Raw genomic sequence first — 15000 nt, forward strand, 5'->3', positions numbered from 1 at the left:
GACGTGGTGGCAGTGCTGCTGCTGCTGCTGCTGCTGTTGCTGTTGCAGCCGATATTTTTAAGGGAGAGCTAACACCATCCTCACCACCACAAGTTGACCCTTCGATATTTCATCGCGGCATCTAATACATTTCACACTACACTTGGGGAAACAAGAGATAACAAACAAAAGGAAAATCCAACACCTGAGAGGGGAGAGGGTCCTCCCCAATTACTTATGCACATAGCTACCTTCAATAACAATTGCCGGTGCGCACGTGCGTATGCACCAGTCTGTATATACTATAACCTATGAAAACTAAAATCAACAGTATTCTCCTCTGCGCAATAGAGGTGGTAGATCGTTCTCGGCCACCCACACATACTCCATTATAACCTGGCTCTCTCTCTCTCTCTCTCTCTCTCTCTCTCTCTCTCTCTCTCGTCCATGACATACATCTAATCCATCTCTTTCTCTGGAACTTTTCATGCGTTCCTCCCCCATTCGTCATTCACTATCCCACCTTCTTATTCCCATCAATAACAAAACATCACATGCCATCCATTCCCTAGGCGTGCATTGCCCATATTGATTGCCACAGAATAACTAAAGTGAAGAGAGTTGTCGAAGTAAGATCGTTAGCGAAGGGTGAGGCTGGAGGGACAGGACATCAAGCTTACATGTCTAAGCTTTAAAGATAACAGAATCGAAGGCATCAGTTCGCTTACGGCTTTAAACATCGGAAGGTAATCTCTAATAGCGATACTTTTAGAACGGCTGGCACACACACACACACTGCACTGAAGCAGGGGGCGTTTAGTATGTTACGCAATATGTCAATGATGGAAAAAAAAATGAATAAAAGGTATATAAATTAGAGATTTATGGTTTTCCTTAATGACATAAAAGAAAAAAATAATCGAATTTCGAATAACAGAGTGGAATAAATGTCTTTAGGTATATCAGCAAAAAAGAAAAAAAGAAAAAAAAGAAAAAGCTGTATATACATATATATATATATATATATACATATATATATATATATATACATATATATATATATATATATATATGTATGTATGTATAAGCAGCATATACAGTATACATATATTCAGGTCAGTAAATGTGTGCATGTACTGTATATTGCGCGCGTTTAAAGTCACAGGTAGTCAACAGGTGATACTCAATCCTTTACACTCACACACACAAATATATTCATATAATATACATATATATATATATATATATATATATATGGAAATCAGTGATGTGAACTACCCTTCCAGCACCCCTTCCAACGCCAAAAGGCGTATAAGTTGAAATATGTTTTTCTAAATAGATTTTATGCCCAAGAAGATAAAAAACTAAATAATCATATTAATAAAAAATTTACTCCCCTTAATAAAATGCCGTCTAATTATCAATGCAAATCAAAGAATACTCCACTCTTTTACACTGACCATTTATTTAAACCTAAAAACTCATTTCCATAACCTGGAAAATACTCCAAAAGAGAGAGAGAGAGAGAGAGAGAGAGAGAGAGAGAGAGAGAGAGAGAGAGAGAGAGATATTAAATGCACTTTGGTATTACATTTTCAATCAATATTGATCTCAGTATTAATCACTGTAATAAGAAAGGCGTCATAAAAACATTAAAAGGAGAAATATTGAGAAATGTTTTTGTTTTTTTCTTGAATAATCAGATAAGAAAAAACAACACCTTACTGACACACCGTAAACAAAAACGAGATCTTGGTCAATACGGCCGCAAGGGTTTTACTGATTATCAACACCATTGGTGTTATTAAAGAGGAGAGGTTTATAGGAAGGCGGCGCTCAAAGAGAGAGAGAGAGAGAGAGAGAGAGAGAGAGAGAGAGAGAGAGAGAGAGAGAGATAGAGAGAGAGAGAGAGAGGCACAAGGTTAACGCGGTTTGAAAGGCAAATTATAAGATACTCGTTAAAAATTTAAAGTAATATTGAATATAAAAATAGATAGGAAATAGAAAAAGATGACAGTCTTGTAACAAAAAAAAAATTTAACCCCTACAAGAAGTAGGGAAAATAAAAAAATAAGCAAGGAAAAAGATATATTTACAAATGAAAAGAAAATGGAAACAGAATACTAACAGTGTCGAACAGAGAGAGAGAGAGAGAGAGAGAGAGAGAGAGAGAGAGAGAGATGGACAATGGAGAAGACGAGGAAAGAGAAGAGAACGGAGTCATCGGGAACTGAGTTGAACTACTGTAATTGATGGTCACGTCTCACTCGCTTACCTTGTCATAATGATTCTATGTTACTTTTGATTATACAGAATCGATACATTTCATAATGTATGGATTAATGTTTTTGCATAAATAATAATATTCTAACTGATTACGAGATATTTAAGTATAAGCAAAAGCTTAAAACTCCACGGTTGCTAATATAACATTATAACATAACTATCGATTTTAAAAGTAAAATTATTGCAACTTTCTCAACCATGTTGATTTGAGCGATAACATAAAAATGTTCAAGAAAAGTGATGAAAAAGCTACAGCAGTTACAAGAAAAAACTAGGAACAGTTATACTTATTTCTGATACTTTTAAATAAATAAAAGTAATAATAATATCCAATGAAAACCCGACTCCTAAGGCAGAGAAGGATGAGATGTGGGAAACACAGAAGGCTATTGAAAGTTCCAATACTCTTCTTCCCCACCGTAATCCCTACATTAAGGGATAGCTTGCCAGATGCGCCCTCTCCAATCCTTCTATTAAAGGCATCCTCTTCCACCAAAGCTCTTCTCTCCATATCCTCCTTCACCTTATCTCACCATCTAATTCTCCGCCTCCCTCTCGATCTTCTCCCCCTAACAGGTTACTACCCAGCCCTCCTTACTCCCTCCCCACCATCCATCATCAACACGTGCCCACACCATCTCAGGTCTGACACTCTTATCACTTCTGTAATCTTTACAACGCCTCCCCTTTTTATTTCATCATTCTCCAATCTTTCAAACAGTGATATTCTCATAATACCTCAGCATTCTCATCTCTGTTCTCACAAGCTTTGCTTCCTCTTTTCGTATTAAACCCACGTTTCTGTTTATATTAACACTGGTCTTATCATTGTGCTATAGATCTTAACTTTTAGATTGACTGGCATTTTCCCTATCACATATACTCCTGTTACCTCCCTCCACTTCCCCAAGGCTGCTTTTATCCTATTCTGAACCTCAGCCTAACATCGTCCCTCCTAACTTATAGTATATCCCAAGTATCTAAATAGTTCTACCTGTTTTATAACTGAGCCTGTAGTTACATGTATGGCTATCCTGTCCTTACCTTCCTTACTGCTCACCATAGCTTTTAAAGCACTGTAATCAAATTGACTGACTCAAGTGTTCCTGTTCCTATTTCAGTGCAAGCGATCTAATAATAATAATAATAATAATAATAATAATAATAATAATAATAATAACAATAATAATAGTAATAATAGTAATAATAATAATAATAATAATAATAATAATAATAATAATAATAATAATAATAATAAATAAGCGTTTCTAAACAGTAGTTGTGATTTCGAGAACTCAAGAGCTATCGGTGCTAGCGTACAGTCAAGAATCACATTTAAGAAATAATTACAACAGCATTTTAATTTCTAATTTTTTCCCGATTAAACATTCTTATCAAGACGACCAAGAAAATCAAACACTATATATATATATATATATATATAATATATATATATATATATATATATATGGTGAGTAACACAAATAAAGTCAATCGAAAACAAAGATTCTCCCAATAGTAATAAATCATCACTAAGCAATCTATAACTCAGAGCAACGATTTCAACCCATTCACAAATCTTGAACCGTTTATCACCATTCATCCATATCATAAGTCGTTCCACGTCAAGGGAATATTTACGATTTCCCGCACTCACAGACGGGGATTTCTTTTCACTTTCGCTTGCTTGCCCAAATTTACAATTGATACCCATCTCATTCTTGCGATAAACTCTTAAATAAGCTTGTGTGTGTGCGTGCGTGCGTGTGTGTGTGTGTGTGTAAAACACCACCATCTTCTGTGTGGAGGAAAGTAAAAAAGACAGCAGTCAAATTCACCATAAACCCACCACCAATGTTGTGTGTGTGTATATATATATATATATATATATGTATGTATATGTATATATATATATATATATATATTACTAGCTAAGCTACAACCCTAGTCGATAAAGCAAGATGCCATAAGCCGAAGCTCTTTCTGATTGGGGATACCTTAACGTGGTGAAAAGGTTTGGGCATCGCAATGATCAGTGAAGCTGTACTACTCAGGGTCACCCATGCTAGGTTCGTTTGTTATGAACGATCAGACAAATATATCCCAACATTACCAATCTTCTATCATCCTTCGTAAAATGTATTCCTAAATACCTATAACATTAGCATGCCTTAATTTTTCCACAAGTCATTTCCTATCAGTACACTTTCAACTTCATCCTTTCCTAATATCTTTTAAAATCTTTCCTGTGTTTGCTCTTCTTCTCCACCTACTACTACCAAGGAAAATGTTTTAGTAGTAATCAGCATCTCCAAACTGCATCCAGGCCTTTATTTAAAAAAAATATCTCAGCAATCCATTGTAAAAGTATTGAATTAGTCAAAAAGACATATCATATCCTTATCTGATATCTAATTTCAAATTAAATCAGGTAATTTCTTGTGTACATAGAAAAAAAAATCTCTTATCTTCACAAAAACTTCATATTACTCTTATCAAATTAATCTACGCTGTGCGTTCTGAGCCCCGTAAATTCATAAGTGCTAAATAAAGCCTTTCTCAAAATTCACATGAGAACGAAAACTATCAAGACTAAAAATAATCAAGTCAATAATATTACTTTAATAATAAGGTGCACTATATATATTTCTCCCTGTCATTCTTGGCAATCGAGATTGAAAAGTAACAAGAAAGCAATAGACAAGAGGGAGAGAAGAGAGAGAGAGAGAGGGGGGGGGAGGGGGGACTTGGCTCCCCTGCCTCCTTTCCTCACTCGTAATATCTCAAGTTAATTAATTTCCGTTTATTGGTACTCAGCAAAGTCTTCCTATGGAAAAGGGGGGAACTTGACAGAGACAAGGTAGAGGAAGACTTCGTGCCACAGCCCGGATGACAAAATGGCATCAAGGAAGGCAAAGAGATGGATTCCACGGTCAACGTTTCTTAAAGTAGCTTTCGCATTCCAATATGTCCAACTATTAAAAATATACATGAGCATTCCACATTAAACGATGTCCTAACTTTCAATCTTTCCTCTTTTTATCCGAAAGTCTTGAAGTAGTTGCCATAACAAAAAATTTCTTATAATTTTACTTATTTCATTCCACAGCCCACTGCCCTTATGTGCACTGTTAAAAAAACTAAATTTTAATCTGGAATTCTCCGTTAAAATATACTGTTCTCATCCGTATTTCAGTAAAATATAGGCGACCGTAACTTTTACCCTAATTTGTTATTTTTTTACGGGTTGGTGACCGTAATATGACTCCTTTACGTCAATATATCCGTTTTAAAAGGGCAAATGCCAGGAAAAATTTATTCCAGGATTATTACCTTTTTTATTGCAATTTTGTAACACTGTAAAGTCAACGTGAGGAATGATGAAAAAAAAAATATGTTTTTTTATTAGAACTTAAATAGCAACCTTAAATCTTCCCGTAGCAATCTATTGAAGGCCATTCTATGGTACAATTTTTGCACATGGGGGAAAGAATATTGCAACACTACTACGAACGTGCCCCTGCAACTAAATTGCCACACAATGTTCAGCCCCACGTCTTCTAAAAATCAGAACCCCCCCCCAAAAAAAAATGACCGGAACAAAGGCAACGCACGTCACTTCCGAAAATGTGTTTTTGAACCGGAGTGATTTTTCATTATTCAAAAACTGAATAGAGAACGAGCAAAGCCGACTAGAGGACGCCGAAAAATCGAGCATATAAACTTAAAGTTTATTCATAACCGCTGATTACCTGTGAAAATTTTCATTTATCAAACGTATAGAGATCTTACAGAATTTCGTTTCTTATGATATAAGTTTTACTTTTCTCTTGAAGTGACGGGAAAGGTGGGTGAAAGAATAATGATGGAAGTTAGCTAACAATTCATGGTAGGAAATCGTTTGGAAAATTAAGTATTAGTAAGAGTGGTGGAAAAAGTGGTTTGGCCACAATTCTATCTATATATAAGATATTTTTTTTATTATGGTTTTAAAGTTAGTGTAGTACAAAAATTTTTTATTTTTTCTTTTACTTTTTGTTTTCTGGTATTGTTGGCTACTGGCTTAGAATTTTCGGATGCTGTGAAATGGGAATTGTTACACATTTTCTCGTATGATTATAAACATGAGCAGTTGTATTATGTTTTATCACATTTTTCCTAAATCACATCAGTTTAAACGAATATTTCTCTAAAAAAAAATACTACCTAAAATTAGGAGAAAAAATAATGTTTTAAACTGAATCGACAAGAACTTTGTAACTCAATCATTCAAGACCATCTGTGAAAATACGATTAATCTGATATCCGACAAAGGACGAAAATCACACTAAACTTAATTCTCGAGAACAGAGAGAGAGAGAGAGAGAGAGAGAGAGAGAGAGAGAGAGAGAGCAAAATAAAATCAATAACTCTCTTCTCCTCCAAATAAAAGGAAACGTGATTTCAGAGCATCATACAAACTAAAATCCCAAAGCCCCGTTACAATGAGAATAGAGTTAACGGGGTCAGCGTCAATTCTTCGAACTCTTAAAAATAAATATCATTAGAACTCTCTCTCTCTCTCTCTCTCTCTCTCTCTCTCTCTCTCTCTCGCTTTGATATCAGTTAAACTGATTCCTCTTTTAATAGTCTGTTGTTTGCAGGTGATTTGGCATATGCAGGAGCTTGCAAGAGATTTGCATATTAACTCTTAATAAAAGATGGATAAATTCTTACACATTCACATTTTTTTTTCCTGAGAAACATACCTTCACTGGAATTATATAGCCATAGACCTGATATAATTTGTCTATAACACTGTGGTGAATATTATTACAACTTTTCCGCTAATTAGTCACGCACGTCTTAATCTGAAAGTACTATTACTTGTAGTTAATAAGCGTAAGATGTGCTTCCAAAAATGTGCCTTCGAAAACACAGACATACTATTGTCATTTGCCTTGAGAAGCAACTTTGCTTAGTCTAAAATTGAATAAGTTTCTTACTAAATTTCATCCCCGGCACTAAAGTTATTTTGCCAGAATCTTAGAATCTTCATTAATTCTATTCCAACATTTTCTTAGGATCAACAACAAAAGACTAACAACATCAAGTCATAATAATTAATAAGTAAATAATAAACAAGAAAGAATCCTAATTAATGACAAAGAAAAAGTAAATAAACAGACTTGTTATTTTCAAAGAAAAGATAATAAACATGAAGCCGCTTGCCTGAATATGTATAAGGACGTGTTAAGGCATCTTAGACGGATTTACAATAAACAAGGGACTGAATATTATATTTGTTTTGGGGTAGCCAGAATCGATGAAATAAAATATGAACCTTCTATAAAAATGCTTGATGTGAGGAACTTCCCTATCATATCTATAAATTACGAAAGCCTTAAAATCAGAACTTTACATTGATGATAACTCTTCAACTATATATAACTCATTTATAATTCCAGATGTAATTCTTGATTGTAAATCTAATTTTGATAAATACATATGGCCTGTTATAACTGATCTTTTTTAACTTGGTTATAGATCTTAAAATATCTTTAATTTTTTTATTCATTAATTATATATGGTTTATTTCTTTATTTGCTAGTCCCTTACATCCTTCCCTCTATTGGCTATTTTCCTTGTTGGAGCCCTTAGCCTTGTAGCATTCTGCTTTTCCAACCAGAGTTGTAGCTTGGTTAATAATAATAATAATAATAATAATGATAAAAATAATAATAATAATAATAATAATAATAATAATAATAATAATAATAATAATAATAATCATCTAATAAATGATCGATGGGATATGGACGTACAAACTGCATCATTTTTATCGCATAACGCCACCTGCACTGTAAATTCTGACTAATCACCAATTGTTTAGGAGTGTTTTGTAAACTATACATTTCTAACACAATTAACAATGTCAACATAAATGCCATGCTGAATAAACTGACTGCAATTTGAGATCCTCCTAGATCAGCTGATACCGGGTTGACCTCATTTTCAATTACTTTTCGTTTGAATTTTGCTCTCCACAAATAAATAATCCAGCAAAAATTCATACTTTCGGTTTCTCATTTATGGATGCATATCAATTGCCCTGTCTTACACATACACACACACACTATATATACACATATATATATATATATATATATTTATATATATATATATATATATATATACCGTATTATTTACTACTTTTTATATATAGTTTAATTGTAATTTCCTTAATTTCTTTCCTCACAGGGCTGCTTTTGCCAATTAGAATACTTGGGCTTGTAGCATCCTGCTTTTCCAACTACAGTGCTGCTTAGCTAGTAGTAGTAGCAATAATAATAATAATAATAATAATAATAATATTAACAATAATAATAATAATAATAATAATAATAATAATAATAATATGCACTGCTGAAAGATCCACGAATCAATAAAATTGCAAGCGAGGCCATACAATCCCGAGACTCAGCTTGCTGCCTGATTGCATTCGAGACTCACACACCTCAATAAGATAACTGGAACCAGCTGTTTTCCATTTAATTAAGTTCAATTCAATATTGTTGATCCCTGGCCTTTCAACATCCTCATCCCCCTTTCCCCTTTCCCCAGGCTTCCCTCTCTTCAAGTCGAAATTTATAGGTTTAACAAAGGATAAGTTGCGCATCAATTATAAATTTCTATTCATAGACACACAAAGGCATGAAGATTTATGGTAATATTCTCTCTCTCTCTCTCTCTCTCTCTCTCTCTCTCTCTCTCTCTCTATATATATATATTTTCTGGTCACGCTGAGCTCTCGCGTCTCTTGGGTAGGGAGGGAGAGAGATTAGCCATGGTCTGGTTAGAGAGGAGTCTGTGTACCTGCATATGTAAATGTTTAACCGTCATATATATATATATATATATATATATAGCTCTTTTCTCCTTGCAGGAGGTGGCGCCATAATAATTCATCCCACTACTGTCTCGCCGAGTCTGATTTTACTATCTCTTTGACCCTTTACTTGACACCAGCAGATGCTGATGCCCTTTGACAGCTGGGTGGACTTAAGCGGTCCCCGAAATTCTTTGAGTACCCAACCGCTATCATTACCATTTCTTGACTATATTCTTTTATATTATACTGCTAAGCTACTTCTCTTACATATTTTTTTTACAATGCCCATTGTTGAGAGTTGGAAAGATGTGGATGGTTTTTATCGTTGTAAGAGCAAGATTGTTAACTTTATGATTCCGAATGATGAAAGGAAAAAATGATGTGGAAATTATATTATTGTATTACATTACAGGGTTACATATTCACATCAAATTTTCTGAGAGAGAGAGAGAGAGAGAGAGAGAGAGAGAGAGAGAGAGAGAGAGAGAGAGAGAGAGCATTAATAATAGTCCAATAGCATTAAATACTGACGACAGCATAAACAAATGATATATTTTTGCATTTGTATATGTAAATGTCTTCTAATTACCAGAGTTACATGAAAATAGTTCTTACGAAATAAATAAATAAATATATATATATATACATATATATATATATATATATATATGTGTGTGTGTGTGTGTATAATGAAAGAAAACCAATGGTAATGAATTAATGCGGGTGATCAAGTTTGTTTTCCTCACATGAAATTTATTTCCTACAAACAGAATATGTATAACTGCACAGCGGTTCACTGGAATATTGTCACATAATTTGATCAGATAAATGCAGTCTCTTGGACGAACATGGCAACCAAGTATTAAGGAAAGCCACCCTATCGAATACATTTTCTTCAACAATTTCCTAATGTAACTGGAGACCAAAAGGTCAGAAACCTACGATTGTACTATATATCCTCTATTATGGACACGTTCTTCACCCGAGAACCTGATATCACCGAAACAAAAATAGATGAATCTAATTATCTTAGAAGCTTAAGATCTCGACTTCACATCCACGTGATTGGAAGATGATTTACAATTTCGAAATCAAGGCTAAGGGATCAATTCACGCTATGTGTATATATCCAAACCAAGATCATGAAATTCACTGTAGCTAAAAATAATGACGTAATGTAAAGGGCCAGTAGAAATTTCTCATTTCAGTTCTTAGCTAAACACTTTCCAAAACACTATCATTCGGTGATTTCCAGGTATATGTACTAGTACTTAAAAGATAAATTGAGCCAATAATTTTCCTTGTGGTTGAATGATACTGTTGGGTTCGATTCTCGTGAATGTCTGATAGAGAACATTCATTTATGAAAATTTTTTCTTTAGGTCCTCTTCCTGAATGATGTTTACTTTTTAAAACAGATGGAAGTCAACTTGTTAAGAAAAAAGGGATATCAGGAATTGTATTTGTAAAATATAAACATACTGTACGTTCAAATAAGCACTGGTTTTCATGATCAGTAAAATATATATGTGTATATATATATATATATATATATACATATATATATATACATATATATATGTATATATATTATATATGTATATATGTATATATCTATATATATAAAGTATATATATATATATATCTATATATATAAAGTATATATATATATATATATATATATACGCACACAATGAAAGCAATGAAAGGAATATTTCGTTGGTTACCTAAATATGACCAGTACATTTACATTTCCATGCTTGTAACTGCAACGAACGAATTTGCAAAGATATACTACTAATATCTAAATATTCAAAATAATAACGCAAACTTTTGTAATGGTGCGTAATATTAAATAATCCATACAAACCTATGCGACTTTGGTAAAGCTGTCTTTTGAACATAAAATATTCTAGAATATTTAGTTAGTCTGAGGGTTCACTTTAATCATGACCTGACCCTAAAGGTATAAAGGTCGCTCGTGAATGGCAAAGGCAAGAGACCATTTCTACTGTAAATATGATCATCATCCAAGTCTCCTCTACCTCCAAGATAGGAACAGGGGAGGCCAGGTAATGGCTCCCCAAAACCTCCATCATTTGCTTACAAGGATGGTGAGGTAGCAGACAGACAGAACTAAAATCTAAAGATCTTGAGCGCGTCTTGAACACCAGTCTAGCAGATCGCCAAGCAGGAACGTTAACAATAGGATACCAAAACCCTAAGAGGGTGAAACTTTGTTTACTATAAATATATTCTCATAAAGTAATTCATCCAGTTTCCACAGAGCACCTACATGCATACTGTAAACAAACTGGCTGTTGATAAGACAAACTACCTACTTTAAATTTGGCATTTATATCTGCCTCCAATACAGCTTATTTATAAACACTATTTACTAATATAATCAAAAGCTTTTAATCACGTCATCGTTTTTCAACACTAATCAAACAAAAATTCTGTTAATTGATATGCCTATTCATCGTCAGCAAAGGCACACGAATCATTATTTGGTCCCCCGATATTAATTATAATTCAATAAATACCCGGCTGTTTATATACATAATATATATACACATGTATAAATATATATATATATATATATATATATATACACGCACGTACATCCATACACACACACACACACACACACACACATATATATATATATATATATATATTATATATATATAGTATATATGTATGCATATTTATATACATATATGTGTATATATATACAGTATATATATATATATATATATATATAGCTACTATAAGCATTAAGAACTTGCGTGGCCCATTACAACACTTCGGTGTAACAAATGTGTTTTGCCTACTGGCCGACCATAAAAGAAATAATTTTTCAGGATACCGAACGGAAAATGGTAATGAGATGGGACCAAGCAGCCACTGGATATGTAGCAAGGGCGGTGCCTGTCACCTATCCCCGCAGCCGGTCGGTCATCCATAAAGTATTTTATTTCTTACACCTCTCCCCCCCCCCTAGCCCGTGAAGGGAGCCCTTTACGTACGCTGGTAATTAAAACGTACTTGTGATGCAAACAAACTTGACAAAAATCTAATGATGCTAAAATTTAATTAGGATGAAAGACCTTTATAATGATAGTAATTTGCTTTAGCTTTTATCCGAGCCATTGGATAAAACCCAAAGAACATGACAAACGGTCAGAAATGTCAAACAGTAGCATAAATAAAAACAATATTCATGACGTGGGAATAAAAATCCTTTTAGACGAGAGAGAGAGAGAGAGAGAGAGAGAGAGAGAGAGAGAGAGAGAGAGATCATTCCCCTATACATACATCCATACATACATACATAACAAACTTGAGGATGTGCACCTGTAAAATAAAATCGTCAACTACGTACAGAAAATCAAACCACACACACACAAATTATATACTGTAATACATGAGTATATACACATTACATACATGCAGTAATATATATTAAAACACAGTATATATACGGTGTATGTATATAGGCAAACGCACATACATATACATACACACATTATATATATATATATATATATATATATATATATATATATATATATATATATATATATATATATACATACATACATACATACATACAAAGAAAATATGTTTTCTGACTAATATTAACACGTTACATCCACAGATCAAATACAGATAGGACGTTTCCATCCTATTGTGTCCATAACACCACCATGATTAGCACCATGATTTTAATCAGCGGTGAAAATCCCTCTCTCCACCACATGGGGATGCGTTATGCACAACGTTAATATATATTTCACATATCTACTCCTAACATGAATTACGAGTATGCATCTCAACTGTTTCATCAAAAGCACTTTCACTAAACACATTTCACGAGTTCAAGGGTAATGTTTGCTCCGTTACTGTTACGCCAGGTCACTTATTGTCAATCAATAACGAAATGGTTAAATTCAAAGGAAAATTTCCGAAATGATAAATGCAAAATAATTAGTGCAAAAGGTTTTTCACTAAACACGTTTCACGAGTTTAAGGGCGATGTTTGCAACCCCCTTGCTGTTAAGGCAGATCATTTTCTTTTTGTCAATCAATATTCAAATGGTTGAATCTAACGCAACAGTTCTGAGATGTTGATAAAAAGGCAAAATGAGTAGAGTAAAGCGTTAATCCACATGCAAAAATAGTAAATGATGTGCGGTGGAAAAAAAGAATATTTGTACGGATGTCAGAATAATAAAAAAATAAATATAAACCGTAAAAGGCTGGACACAAATATCATGGGAGCTGAGGTGACCCGTCCAGCCAGGTGTATAGTGCTGGGCCGGATGATACACTGCGGCCGGCTTATGGAGAGACAGAATCCGGGAGCCGAAACATCATCATCATCACTGGGATCATCACACAATCAGAGAAACAGGAAAAGGACGGGGGAGTTGAGAAGGGTGGGGTTAAAAAGGGGTTATGGATGGACTCATTAGCGTTAATGCTATTGTCTTATTCGCGTCGAAAACACACACCATTAGCTCAAGGTCTACATTTGCAAACATAAAGGTAGAAAATCTTCTACAGTATTGATTTCGTAAGTAGTGATCACTCGAGCTTCGAAAAAAAATCCTTCACATCAATGCAATTCTATAAAGGAACTGGCGGTTCCCTTTGATCGATGTTTAAGAGATTGCCAAACGTAAATTTCAACTTTGAACATCTGCTCTGACATCAATATCCAAATTTGGCTTCTCTCGAGGCAACTGCATAAAAACATAAAATAAGTGCACCGGCGCAAACTCTAACACGCATGCATGTAAACATATCAATGCCACCAGCAATGCTTAAAAAAAACCACACACACACAAAAGAGACCCAATCAATTTTCTTATTCAAGAAAATAAAAATATAATAGATTTTGAAAACATGTCAAAAGCATATGCATGGGATTTTCGATTTGATGTATATCTAAACTATAAATCTTCAGTGCATTAATAATAATAATAATAATAATAATAATAATAATAATAATAATAATAATAATGATGATAAAAAATTTCAGTACGTTAAAAAAAAGAAATTATTCCGTTTAATTCAAACTAAATTTTCTTTACTTTTCTTGTATCTCATTTCTTTAAATCCTTTCCACGCTGAGCTATTTTTCACTGTTCGAACTCTTGGGCTTACAGCATCCTGCTTTTACAACTAGGGTTGTAGCTTAGCTAGTAGTAGTAGTAGTAGTAGTAGTAGTAGTAGTAGTAGTACTAGTAGTAGTAGTAGTAGTAGTAGTAGTAGTAGTAGTAATTATTATAATAATAATAATTACGGTGAAAGTATATTACAACAAAACAAAACGATGGGTTTGTATGAACGAGTTAAACGCAATTTTTGTTCTCTCTCTCTCTCTCTCTCTCTCTCTCTCTCTCTCTCTCTCTCTCTCTCTCTCTCTCTCTCTCTCTCTCTCTCTCTCTCTCTCTCTCTCTCTCAAGTATAAATAATTTACCTGCTATTTGGCAGCCATGTATAATCATATGAAATGAACCATAAGAAACGTACGTTAACGAACTTGCACCAAAATAGAACGATAACTAATCGCAAAATCATATATGAATGTCCCTCACCAAAGAAGCTGCATAAAGATGAAAAAAAACTACAACATTTCGGGAATGTGGACATGAATGGACATCTAGGGCAATACCCTAATGACCTCAAGTATCTTATCTACGGTAATAGTTACTTCGCACAGCGACATAGTTTCATACACACACACACACACACAATCGTAAAATCTTTTTATACATTAATTAAAGTCATACAGGAAAGAAATGAATGCCGTCAAAGGAAGGGGTGGAGACTGATTAGTGGACGAGAGAGAG

The 15000-nt window shown here is 33.8% G+C and overlaps 2 protein-coding genes across 11 annotated transcripts in view; both read right to left on the reverse strand.

The window, feature by feature from the left end:
* The window catches only part of LOC137631634 (uncharacterized), a 34701-nt gene extending 21189 nt beyond the window's left edge, over window positions 1–13512 (reverse strand). Inside the window, exons 1-2 of the mRNA XM_068363507.1 lie at window positions 13393–13512; window positions 1–136 (exon numbers count right to left, since the gene is read on the reverse strand). The exon at window positions 1–136 is cut by the window's left edge and continues 1334 nt beyond it. The gene's annotated coding sequence lies outside the window, so the exon portion shown is untranslated. The remainder of the gene's footprint in view (window positions 137–13392) is intronic.
* OtopLa (Otopetrin-like a) overlaps window positions 1–15000 on the reverse strand; it is an 810925-nt gene that overhangs the window by 324826 nt on the left and 471099 nt on the right. The gene's annotated exons all lie outside the window — the stretch shown is intronic.

This window comes from Palaemon carinicauda, chromosome 40 (assembly GCF_036898095.1).
Source record: "Palaemon carinicauda isolate YSFRI2023 chromosome 40, ASM3689809v2, whole genome shotgun sequence".
Classification (NCBI taxonomy): Eukaryota; Metazoa; Arthropoda; class Malacostraca; order Decapoda; family Palaemonidae; genus Palaemon; species Palaemon carinicauda.